We start from the raw sequence: 13,227 nt of genomic DNA on the forward strand, positions 1-13,227 counted from the left end.
GTTTATCATGTAATAGGCCAGTGCAAAATGCAGTGGTAGAATTTTCATATTCTGCAAAAGCTTATTTAGACAGACAAAAGAAAGCTCTCTTATAGATGAATTTAAAAAAAAAAAATCATACACAACCTCCATTAATTTCAGTATGAAGTCCAATATGTTTGATGGCATTTCTATATTCATTTCCTGGTATGGAAAAGTTTTATATTTTTAATAATAGCACAGCAGACATTGATAAGGAGCAGTCAGCCTCAGAAGATGCAGCTCAGAGTTAGAGGGTCCTGCAAAATTAACGTACAACAAGCTTTGATTTGGTGAGATAAAAAGGATAAGATCAGTCTTTTTCAGAGACTACTAGTTACATTTAAGGTATGTGTCATTAGAGAAAAATTCCAAGAAACAAAGATGGTAACACGAAAATTTTATTTCAAGGTGACTACTTGACCTGTTTGCCCCTACTGTGACTTAAGTTAGTTCATGAAGTGCCCTCTGCAACCAGCCAGACCAGAGTAATCTTTGGAAAAGATTAAAGGGAAAAAATATCAACCTATTACTCATTTCTGTTTCTTAGATCACTATAACCATGCCTTTACTTCAAGAAAAAAACGGCTAACTTCCTCAGATACCACAGGTTTTGTGAAACAGTTTTACACCTGCCTTACACTTCATTCAGACGTTTTAAAGACTTCTGAATGAAGAAGCTGACATCCTAAGCAAGTCCCAAATGAGCAAGCAACAGAACTCCAGACGTATCAGTGAAACAATGACTTGCTGCCCAACTGTGCAAACCTTTTAAAAACCCCTCAATTCCTGCAGTTTTCTGCCCCACAGTATTCTCTCAGTCTGAATGACATGCTGGCTGGGCTCCAGAATCTCCTAAAGCAAACTGGTGTCACAGGCAATACTGCTGCATGTTTGCTTTAGTCTGCAGTGCACCAGCACTTAGGATCGACTAAAATCTCCAGCAGACCTGGTCTAGAAAGAGACATGGTAATGGACTTCAAGCTTTTAGTAAATAAAGCTGGGGAAAAACAACACCAAGATGCAGAGCCTACCTCAGAAGAGACAGCAGGTCTCTGAAAAGCCTACAAGAATGTTAATTCAGCAAAAGAAACCATGGTTTAGAGATGCCTTCCATTCACTGGGAATTTCAGAAGGATTCTCTGAAAAACACTACAGCATCTCATAGGGGCTACCCAACTTCACATGGGCTTCACCTGCTTGCAAGAAAGGCTTGAAGAAGATTGCATTGTCAGAAATGGTTTGTTCAATGGCTTTGAAAGCATTTGCACACTGGATCTGCAGGCTAGGAGCTAAACTGGTACAGTCAGGATGGAAAAATACAGTGCTCTACTGATCCTCACACTTGTCGTTCTCACCCCTCTCTCCTCCTGTGTTCATGGATGCTCAGCCATCACTATATCTGACACGTAATTTGGTTACTTCCTGAATACATTTTTGGCCAGTAGCAAAGAACTGCAGAATAGAAGCACTATCACCACCTGTCTCAACATGAAACCTGCCTGTATGCTCCAACAGGCAGCACAACTCATAAGGGATTACCCTGGAATAGTCTGGACTATTTAGTGACCAGAGCCAATGAAGAACCCCTAGGGCTTATAAGCCCTCTTATAAATTTTTACTACAGGATCTCTCCACTTCTCTCACTCACCATCAGAATTCTAGGGTTTTGTGCTTTAGTGAGGTTTTCTGTTCTGTTGTTCACTGACACAAGACCACATTATGTTTCTGTATTTTGAAATACAATAAGCTGACAATATCAATTTTATATTCTTTAGCATTGGTCCAACTATCTCATCATTCCCTTCTTGTATTTCCCACTCTTGCCCCAACACTACCCACAAGAAAAAGTGGTGAAAATGGATCTGCCTGCAGTATTGTGAAACAAAAGATGTAACTGTCCTTTCTAAAGGGCTGACTCTATGACAACAACATTACAAGACAGTCATACAAAGCAAATTCAGTATATGGAGATCACAGTGATTAAACAATCTACAGATAGAAGGAGCATATTTTCAAGATTCATAAAGTTTTGTTACAGGAGAAAGACCATGAGATGGATTGGAGGTGCACAAATTGCACAGTGTGATATTTTCTTCACTGCTTCTTTTTCTTCTTTGAATTCTTTCAAGTAAAGTCACAGATATTCCTCTTCCTTGTGATCTGAAAAGATCTCAGACAGCAGAGGAAATTCATGACGCAAGTTTCATACAATTCAGTAGCCTTCCCCCCATCCTACCATTAAACATATATTAGGCACACATTTAGACTGCAAGACTGAAAAGGAAAATATTTCTTAAGCCAACTCTGTGGCTGATGGCATTCTGCTCCTGTCAGTGTGGCAAATGGAGTCTACCACAGTGTAGTCTTCTGTATTGAGAGAGAAATTACTCCTGCCCATCAGTCACAGAGTGGATGAAGTACAAAATCCATTCCCATGATGAATAAATCAGAGTTAAAAAAGGTCAGTGTCTGCTGGGGACAAATCTCATTTAAGATTATTACATTCTTGTCAAGACCTTCACCAGAGTCAGTTTACTTACCTCTTTCTTCCCTTCCTGTACTTCTTCCCTCCTTTTCCTAAAGTCACTCAGCTGTGCACATATTTATTACTTCCATTTTTAACGTCACATTGTTTTCTCCAGCAAAGTAGGGTATCTTGCTCTGGCTGTAACAATGAAGACAGCTTTAAGCTCAAATAGTGTCCATTCCAAGCACAGCACTGGAAATGGAAAAGTACATGGGGTGAAGCTTACACCCCTCAAACCCACCCTTTAAAGACTGTAAAACTCCTAGCTGTCCAACAAGAGATGGATTTCAAAATCTGAAGGGCTGGACACCTGAAAGGAAAATTCTGACAAGTTTTAGCAACAAGAGCTAAATCTGCAGTTAAAAGTTGCTGTGCAATTCAAAGATTACCCTTTCCCTATTTATCAGTTGTAGTGGCCCAAAAAGATCCTAGGTACTCCAAGAAAGGTTGAAGATTTGCTTTGCTGTCAACTCATTACTTACAGTTCCATTTTCCAGTGTGGCAGAGAGAAGCAATGTAGCTCAAGTGATCATCTGAGAACAAGAGCTTGTTCAGGACAAACTGAGGGCAGGGGATGGTTGGCTTCTCTGAACTAAAAGCCTTCTCATGATCTCAAATCAAACTCATGACTACTAATGGACTCCAACTAGGTCCTTCTGAGAGGCTGTCAGAATATTTTTTCCAAGCTGTCCTTGCAAAACCCTTCTTATCTCCATCTGAAGTCCTCAATTTTTTTGTGCTGCAGGAAGAAGTCAGGTGAAGAAACACTCTGCTTTAGTGCTCTGAAAATAGTTTTTAGCCAGAAGCTACTATAAATTCACAGGACATTTAAAAGAACTGCTGGTATGTCATGGAGACTCCAACTATTTGGAAACACTCTTATTTGTTCCACACTTTAAGTGTCTTTACAGATTTCTGGTCTTGGCTGTAATTCTTGACAGCAGCAGGAAAATGTGTGTGTGTGTCTGTGTGTGTGTGTCCCCTACCAGCAGTTCACTTGCTGCTGCTGTTTTCCCTCTAATCTAGTCAGTCCTTGATCTGCAAGCATAAAATTTGTTCCTTTGGGGGGAAAAAAAATCATTACACACAAAAGGCTTAAAATCTCAACTTGGGAATTAGCAGGAACATTTAAAGGTATTTTTTTCCCCTGGTATTTGCCTCAAATGAAAAGAAAGCAGATACTGATACTGAAGAACAAGATAACTTTATACAAGGCCTGCTTAGCCCTTCAACAAAATACTTTCTAACAGAGTCAATAACCCATTAAGGAACTACTCTACTTCAGGAAGAATTCTACACACAACCTGGAAGAAAAGGTTCAGCTACAGAGCTGAGAACAGCCCTGCTACAGCCACAGGAGCCAGATGCTGAAGCAACCACAGCCCACTCACCCTGCCAGGCATAGGGGTGCCCTCCTTCCTGCACCTCTCCCAGCACGGTCCCTTCCAGGAGGCACTGACAGGGGCCCTCCCAGGCCAACCACAGAATCGTAGGTCAGCAGTTCCACTCAAGAGGATTTGTGAGTTCTCACAAGCGTTGCGCATCTGTGCACAGGTCAGAGGGCACATTTTGCTTTAAGTGTAATTGAAAGTGTCCACTGAATCAGCAGAAGGGTTTTATTAACACTGTGAAAGCACACTTCAGCTAAGGAAAATAAAGCTAAGGGTTACCAAGACTTCAACAGCTACTGTGTATGCCACGGCTTTCACTCCTTTGGATGCTTAAGTACCCACAAACCCAGCTCCCTGTCTGGGTAACACTACCTTTAAAAACACCCTGCTGCTGACTGAGAGACGAGGAATTGTTTCCACAGCAAGGACCCTAACAAGGAGAGGTTAAAAATCTTGTCACAAAGAAGAGAATGAGAAGGGAAAATAAGCTTTGCTAACTCTCCAAGTCTTATTTATGAAATTAATTAGTTCATTACAAAATAAGCCCAGACCCATTTCTGCTGTCCCGGAATTTAAGCCGAGGAAATCCACCAGTGCAGTCGTGTGATGGGATAGAAGCGGCAGCACCGCGGCTCCCGCGGGCCCGGGTGGGCGGAGGCGCCGGCGGCCCTCGGCAGCCCCCTGCCGGGCTGCGGGAGCGCCCGGGAGCGCCGAGGAACGGGAACGCCGAGGAACGGGAGCGCCGAGGAACGGGAGCGCCGAGGAGCAACGGGAGCGCCGAGGAGGAACGGGAGCGCCGAGGAGGAACGGGAGCGCCGAGGAGGAACGGGAGCGCCGAGGAACGGAGCGCCAAGGTATGGGAGCGCCGAGGAGGAACGGGAGCGCCGAGGAGGAACGGGAGCGCCGAGGAGGAACGGGAGCGCCGAGGAGGAACGGGAGCGCCGAGGAGGAACGGGAGCGCCGAGGAACGGGAGCGCCGAGGAACGGGAGCGCCGAGGAACGGGAGCGCCCAGGAACGGGAGCGCCCAGGAACGGGAGCGCCCAGGAACGGGAGCGCCCAGGAACGGGAGCGCCCAGGAACGGGAATGCGGCCGCAGAGCATTCCTGCTGCGGACGGAGCAGCACTGCGCTGCCCGGAGCTGCCAATAACCCCTAAGAACAGCGGCTTCACCGAGGGCACTCTGCTTCAACAACGCGCCTCGAAGTTGCCTTTGCCGTTCCCACATTTTGTCAGGAGTGTTTTAGCTGCGCGAGAACAGCCGAATAAATAAATGTTTTAAAACAAATATCGGCAATCCAGCAGTGAGCTGGGAAGGTGCCGAGGCAGGCTCAGGAGAGCAGCGGGTGAGGCCCGTCCCAGTGGAGTGGCGCAGGGCAGGCTGCTGCAGCCTCTCCCTGCGGCACGCTTGGCAGGCGGCTCTCATTTAGCTTTAAGTGTTTGTTTTTAATCGCACATGTCGGCAATGCCGGGTGGTTAACTCACAATGTGTCACACAAAACAAGCCTCCTAGTTAATCAAATACCAACGAAACGTCTCATGTCATATTAATGATACTTGGATCAGACTCAGGAGGAGTAAGTTTGAAATCCAAGATCCCTCTGCTTTCCTCGCTATCGCTGTGCTGTACGCTGAAGTTGCTGGAAATGCGAACATCAAGAGCTGACCTCTTGTATGCTCTCACAAAAGAGGTTTTCAGTGATGCCTGCGGCTGCATTTTGAGTTTTGGAAAGATAAAAACAGTAGAGCTCAACAACATTACCAGTTCCTTAGAATCATAGATGGATGAACAGGTATTTAGGTGAACGCCTCACTCCAAAAATGAGGTCACATTTGCTAAGAAATAAAATAAGTTATAGTTCAATACTATAAATCTGTTCTTTCTACTGTAACAATATTTCAATACACTCATTTAACAATCCCATATGCTAAGACCCTCTCACATTTCACAGGAATGCCATGGCCAAATCTTTAGCATTATCTGCACAATAGATGTAATATTTTACGTAAAGAATACTTATTTCCTTTTGGATGCCATCTAGAAAAAATACATTAATTTTTCATAAAACAAGATCCAAAAATACAAAGCCACCTAAACTTTTTAGAGTGGGTACACCCTACTGGAGTATTACACACTTTGGGTAAAACCTGAAACAAGTAGTATATGTTACTGGTAGAGAGAGGGCATAACAAAGAAGACCAACTTAAAACACAGCCTTAGATAAAGTCTTTCTCACCACACAAGTATCAGATAGATAGAAAGAGGACAGATTCCCCATAATATGCCAAATAAACATATCATAATAGTTTAATAAGCCTACATATTAATAAGGAACATGCACTGGTCTTCAATGTGTTCAGAAAATAAAGAAGAGATACAATTACACATGCCCATACTAGTGCAAGACCATTCTCTGTAAAAATTGCTCTAGAATTCCACCCAGTTTCAAATTAGATTATTTTCTCTTACAATATTGTCCTAGAGGGTGAGCAAACTGACACAAACCCCCTCACTTTACGGCTCATTCATAAATTCATAAACAGCCTTAGAAAAAAACTATTCCCCAGAATCAGCTTGGTTTTTGTGATCCAAAATGATCAGTCCAGAAGAGGACAGATTGATTCAATTGTGCAATCATACTGGTAATCAAAGTAGTTCCTCAAATTGTTCACAAACAGCTGAAATCAAGGCAGGCAGCCAGGCTGAGACTAAAGATGTTTATGAAATGTTAACTGGGCATTTCACTCAGTTCTGAGGCAGAATTAACAGCCTCATGTACCGACCTTATGATTTAATTGCCTGCTATAATACTCTGATAGTTTAGCAGTTCAAGATATCATCATTGTTAACACACTGATATATTGATTCAATTTCACTCCTGACCTGGATTTACTGCATTGCTCATTCTTATTTAGTACTTCAGACTGTAGCTATATGTAAAAGAGAGACTTACTTGACTCTTTTTTTTTTTTTTAGTCCATTAGGAACAAGCAGAAACTGCTTCCTTTTTCAGCTTTCAAACAGGACTGATAGCTATAAGCCTGAAAGATTAATTGTGCTGCTTTTGGCTGGGGTAGAGTTAATTTTCTTCACAGCAGCTGGTATGAGGCTATGTTCTGGATTTGTGCTGAACACAGTGATGTTAATATAGAGATGTTTTTATTATTGCTGAGCAGGGCTTACGCAGAAAAACCAAGGTCTTTTCTGCCTTCCATGCTGCCATGGTGGTGAGGGGACAGGGGGTGCACGGGAGGCTGAGAGAAGACACAGCTGAGACAGGTAACCCCAGCTGACCAAAGGGATATTCTAGATCATTCTTAGCATATAAAATGTGGGGAAGAGGAAGGAAGGGGGGAATGTTTGGAATGATGACATTTGTCTTCCAAAGGCCCTGCTCTCCTGGGGATGGGTGAGCACCTCTCTGCCCATGGGAAGCAGTAAATTAATTCTTTTTTTGCTTTGCTGGTGTGCACAGCTTTTCCTAGAAAACTCATGTGTTGAGATAAAGACAGTTTAATAACTTTTGTCCTTCCAATTCTCTTTGCAAGCCCACTTGATGGGGGAGTGAGTGAGCAGCTGTGTGGGCCTGGGTTGCTGGCTGGAGTTATACCACAACATTTATTTAGGAACAATTGTCTGCATCTTAATGTATTTGCCCCCCAGAATTAAAAATACATAGTAAAAGAACATACATTCTTTTCCACAATTTCATATATCTCTAACTACTATAAAAACAGTGACAAATGTCTGCCACTTCAGCCAGGTAATAAGATATACAGTACAAACCTCTATTGTTAGAATAAAACACACTCACTAGTAATTGACCAAGAAGTCCCTTATCACAGAGGTTTCCCACTGACCTTTCACTCTGAAATATCTTTACATTTGGATCTCACACTTTTCTTATAGTTACTGTCCCCAGTCAAATGCTAAAACTATTGTTGCCCCATCCTATGGGCAAAGACCCTCAGGGAAAACCAGATGGTCATGCACACACTTCACAGTATTTTTGTATTACCCACTGATAAGAGGTTTCCCACACTTCAGTTATGAGAACTGTTCTTCCGAAATCCACCAGGCACTTGGAAGCTATTTATGCTGCCCTTAACAGCATATGCTGTGCACACATACAACACTTAGTGACAGAATGATTTGCAGGGCATGGAGTAGGCTAGAAAAAAGGGATGCTGAGCTGTCAAAGTAACCTCTCATTAAATCATATGAAAATAGTGGAGAGGAAAGAATAGGACATAGGGAGAAATGGAATAAAAACAATTTAAATAGCTTTCATGTTAGATTTGTTTCATGTTTTCAGTCCTAGCTGTTTCTAGGAGACTAGGTAATATAGCTGCTGAATGGAAGATGCCTGTTGTCAGCAACAAGCATATAACAACAGGAATACAGAAGGGCAGGAGGCTGAGAGAGGGAGAAAGGGGTACACACAGACACTGTTTATTAATCACATTTCACATTGTCAATTTCCCCCAGAGAACTAAATTAAATAAAGCATGAGTAAGCCAATATAGCCAATGGAGAATCTAAACAAAGCTTTACTAAAATGATGATAATAAATTTAATAGAAACACATTAGAACCTTTGATGGATATGAAAGTGCTTTATAATCTACCAGAAATACTAAGCCAGACTTTGTGCACAAAACTGAGCTGACACTACGGGTCATTTCTTTTGCAGAAACAAGAACGGGTTTGGCCAACAGAAGAGCACGACTGCAAGGAATCAGTGCCTTAGAGACAGATGATACTGAAATGTTGCTCTTCAGCCTCAGGGCATTTACAGAAGTAGCTCAGGAAATGCTTTTACAGATGAGAGGACATGCCAGGTACATAAAGTCCCAGTTTCAAAGAACAGACAGCCTCACTGCTAATTTCTATTTCTGCTTTTTAAGAAACCTGCCTTTCTATTTAAGGTTATCTGACAAGTCCTATCACCTTTTTGAGGACTCAAAAAGACCAAAAAAAAAAAAGAAAAAAGAAAAAAGAAAAAATGGAAAAGTTATGTATCGGGCAAAGTTCTGTATTATTTATACATTACAATCACAATTTCTGTTTCTATTTTTCAAGTATCTTTGACCTATAAAAGCCCAAAAACTTACAGTTTGCTTTCTTACCCTTCTCATTTATAAATAAGAACAGTAATTTCTGTTTCATACACAAATAATGCTATGGTTCAAGGAAAGCCAAACTACTTGACTAGAACCACAGAATAAGTCAACAGGAGAGCTAGGAATCATAGAATATCCTGACCGGGAAGGGACCCAAAGGATCATCAAAGTCCAGCTCCTGCCCCTGCACAGGACAACCCCAAGAATCACACCATGTGCCTGAGAGCATTGTTCAGACACTTCTTGAACTCTGTCAGACTTGGTGCTGTGACCAGTTCTCTGGGGAACCAGTTCCAGTGCCCAACCACACTCCGGGTGAAGCATCTTTTCCTAATACCCAATGCAAACTTCCCCTGACCCTTTTCTTCCCCACACAATGAAGTTGCAGCCTCCAATGACATTTCCCCTCAGTCTCCTCTTCTCCAGGCTGAAGGAACCAAGTGACCTCAGCCTCTCCTCATATGACTTCCCCTCCAGGCCCTTCATCATCCTCATGGCCCTCCTTGAGATGCTCTCTAATAGTTTAATTTGTTTCTTACATTGTGGTGCCCAAAACTGCACACAGGACTTGGGTTGTGCCAGAACAGAGCAGGACAATCCCCTCCCTTGCCCGGTTGGTGATGCTGTCCCTGAGGCACCCCAGGGCATGGCTGGCTCTCCTGGATGCCAGGCCACGCTGCTGGGATAGATTACAGCTGTCTCTTTTCCCAGTCTTTTGCTTTTGTTACACGACCACGGAACTGCAGAGGTCAATCCAGGCTGACTGGCCATTAGACAAAAAAAGCAGATCATTTAAAGAGGTCCTCTGTAGAAGGATTTGTCTGTGGGATCTTAGGAAGTAGCACACTGAAGAGAGTGGTTTGACTCAGGAGAACAGAGGAGGGCTTAGCAGATACCACAGCTTTGCATCTGCCAGCTTCACAGAACTTCAAAATACTGGTCTGGTAGACTACATACACACATACTTACCTAAGTATGTAGTATAGGACACTAAGTGCCACAGGCAACTTGTTAAGTTACTTTACACCAGAAAAGGTAACAGAATTTAGCAGAAAGCTTGATACTGAAAGGAAATTGAACTGCTATTAACTGCATCGTTTTCCAAGGTCATTTCTTTGAGGTTATTTGGATATAGGCAGTTTGCAGACAGACATACAAAACATTACTTGCAATAAGAAGATGCAAAACAGTGCAGATAAAGTTTGCAACATTTAAATCTTGGTATAGCAATTGTTGCAGCATACATTTGGCCCAACAATAATTGGAAAAGTGCCACCCATTTATCAAAACTGAATCTGTTTACAGGCATATACATTTTTAACATTAAACATCTGTATCATGGATTTCAACTGAAGGTTTCATCACAGGTATGATGCCTGAAAAGGCATGGTCCTCTGGCATCTGCTGGTTTCAATAAATTGTTATGTTCTTATAAGAGAATACACCAACATGAAGTTAACAGTCTAATTAATTTCAAAAGGAATTTAGTACCTCAAATGAAACACAACTGTACTTCATTTTAGTTAGATCCATATAGGTTTAGGTAAAATGGTGGTATCAAAACTCAATCCTGAATGAGCAATCCACAAAACTCCCAGATTCTTTGGATTGGAGATTCTCAAACTGCAAATAAGAAGTCCTAAAGCTTCCTACAGAAGCATGCAATACAGGTTTATCCTGCAGAAGATATAAAACAACAAAGGCTACATGCCTCCATGGAGGCAGATTATAAGGCTCACACAAGATACTATGTTCTAAACCACTGCAAATCATCTGATTTACAGTAACTATCTCTGTGTATTCTTTACCCACAGCAAGTGTAAAACAATTTGAATTAAGAACACCACAGTTATTTGGAAAGTAAATTTCCCAAGATCTGTTACATACTGCAGAGCTGCTAAGACCCATTGCTTTTAATAAAGCTTTACTCCACAAGGCCCAGTCTGTCTGTAACAAAGAAGGAACATCTCTGCTAGGTCTGAAAACGACAGAAGAGGTAGCAGACTGCTCAGACACAAGACTCAGGCTTATTGCCAAACTGATCATAGTAGGTTGGCTGATAAAATATTCATGCTTGTTACTTAAAGACCATGGAAGAAGGCACTGGTTTGTAAACTCCCAAGAGGGATACCACTGTTGACCAGTGGCATAGCTTTACAACCAGAGCACACCACCTTGAAAGGAGCTTTAGTTTATGCAGTACTACTGAGTAATGCAAGGCTGAAACAAACTATACAGCCATACCCCAGTATCAACAAAGTAGACACTCCTGAAATACACAGTTTTTAGCAGTTTGACAGAGTAAAGCCACTTCTCCCACAAAAATTAGTGTAATAAATGGAAGCTATATGCAGCAAAGAAGGTGCTGCCATTTCCTAATGGAGAACGTCACAGAATGTTTAATCACCACCAGATTTCATTGCTATCACTTTTCTTGATTAATTCAATGGAAAAGGACACAAAAGGGATGTGATCATATCAATTAACACTGCACTGTATTAAACAATCAGCCACAGAACTCTGAAGCAGAGAATAAAGAAGCAACAGATATAGCAAGGTGTTACTGTACTTGAGTAACTAAATCTAGTTCTCTCACTGCGATCACACTTCCATTTAACATTTAAGCTCACACAGAATCTACATGAAACTAGCTCAGATGTGTGGCAGGCAACACAGATCAGCCATGCTGAACTTCTTGCAAAGAAGCAAGCAGTCGATACCATTTAGAGCAGCGCGCTCCTCTGCAGAGCTCACTGGCTGCTGATGGTTAACCTGCCCTACACAGCCTGCTCTGTGAAGTGCTAAGCACACCAGCACTCCAGATGCTAATTGCTACCGCTCCCCTGCGCCTGCCTTTCAAATGAGGAGAGGAAAAAAAGTATGTTACAAGGATCGTAGAGACACTAAAGATGAAGGGGGACTTAAAAAAAAAAACACGTGAATTTGGCAGATGGATCACGATGTCGAGAGGTAAAGTGTCGTTAGGGCATAAACAGCCTTCTTGAGGCAGAGTGCGGAAGATTCCCTTGTAATATCACAAAGCAGCTTAGGGGAGAGGAGTTAATAGGTTTAAAGACTTTCCCCGCTTGGCAGGGCCGTGCGGGGCCTGGGCCGCGGGCTCGGGCCGGGCGCGGCATGGCCGGGCCTGCAGCGCCCCCGCGCGGCCCCCGCGCAGCAGCGCCGCCCGAGCAACGCAGCCTCGCCCAGCGAGAAACCCCGCCGGCATCTCATAAACACGGACGGGGGCCGCCGGCAGGAGCTGCTCTTTCATCTCATTTACGCTGCTGCTTTAATTCAATACAAAAAAAGTCAAATTTAACAGCAGATAAAACAATCAGATTCAGGTTACACACAGGCGCCGGCCTCTGTCTTGGCTGTCTCATTTGGTATTTCTCTTGCCTCAAACGCTGCCATTCTGCACTTGGGAGCAACGTTTGCTATTCCATACCAGTTGTTACCCACACATGGGTATATAGGTATATAGGTAATAACCTACTTATTTAGTTATGCACACGATGGACATGTAAAATCATCCGATTATTTGTAGAAGACCATGGTGCAGGACTGTTTAGAAACATTACAATCTATGAAGGGCAAACTTTTATTTTACTGCAATATTTACACAGAACAGTACTTCCAATTCCCCTCCTTTGAGATGGGCAGTAGATCTGCTGTACAAGATAGGAAATGAAGTTACTATGATGCAGTCTGGGGAAATAATGGATTGTGCTAGACAGACAGACTCTGGAGAGCCTTCCATCCCTTATACACTCATTACCAGAAGGCAAGCAGACACGGTCTCCAATTCATAGATCCCAGGAAACAAGTAGTCACAACATTGTTTTATGCATTGCAAAGCATCTGATATAACTAGGGAAGCGCTGTCAGAAGAAACCAGAAATCTGAAGAGCAGCAAAGATAAGAAGATGGTACTCTAAGTGGTATTTAGAACTTCAGAGTTCTTTTCCTTTCATCAGATATTTGCAATGATTCCTGCAACTACATGTTCTTTATAGTAATTCTGATTGGTCTGTTGATAGACAGCAACTTCTAAAGAACACGTCTGTTTCTCAACTCTACCAATACCCAAAGTCAGCTATAAATTCAGCATAATCCTTTGGATTGCTCTCCTTCAGGATAAACTCTTCTTCTCCCAAGCAGACTCTA

At 42.5% G+C, this 13,227-nt stretch overlaps 1 protein-coding gene across 8 annotated transcripts in view; it reads right to left on the minus strand.

Moving 5' to 3' along the window:
- LOC111930195 (transmembrane protein 263-like) overlaps nucleotides 1-13,227 on the minus strand; it is a 202,623-nt gene that overhangs the window by 171,547 nt on the left and 17,849 nt on the right. For 2 of the 8 annotated variants that reach the window (XR_015287947.1, XR_015287946.1), the window contains exons 3-4: nucleotides 2,790-2,858; nucleotides 2,562-2,686 (exon numbers count right to left, since the gene is read on the minus strand). The exons of 5 other annotated variants lie outside the window; for them this stretch is intronic. The gene's annotated coding sequence lies outside the window, so the exon portion shown is untranslated. Of the gene's footprint in view, nucleotides 1-126; nucleotides 279-2,561; nucleotides 2,687-2,789; nucleotides 2,859-13,227 lie in introns of those variants that run through there. One more of the 8 variants, XR_015287945.1, reaches the window with a different exon arrangement.

The sequence above is a fragment of the Cyanistes caeruleus genome, chromosome 6 (genome assembly GCF_971803275.1).
Source record: "Cyanistes caeruleus chromosome 6, bCyaCae1.hap1.1, whole genome shotgun sequence".
NCBI classification, from domain to species: domain Eukaryota; kingdom Metazoa; phylum Chordata; class Aves; order Passeriformes; family Paridae; genus Cyanistes; species Cyanistes caeruleus.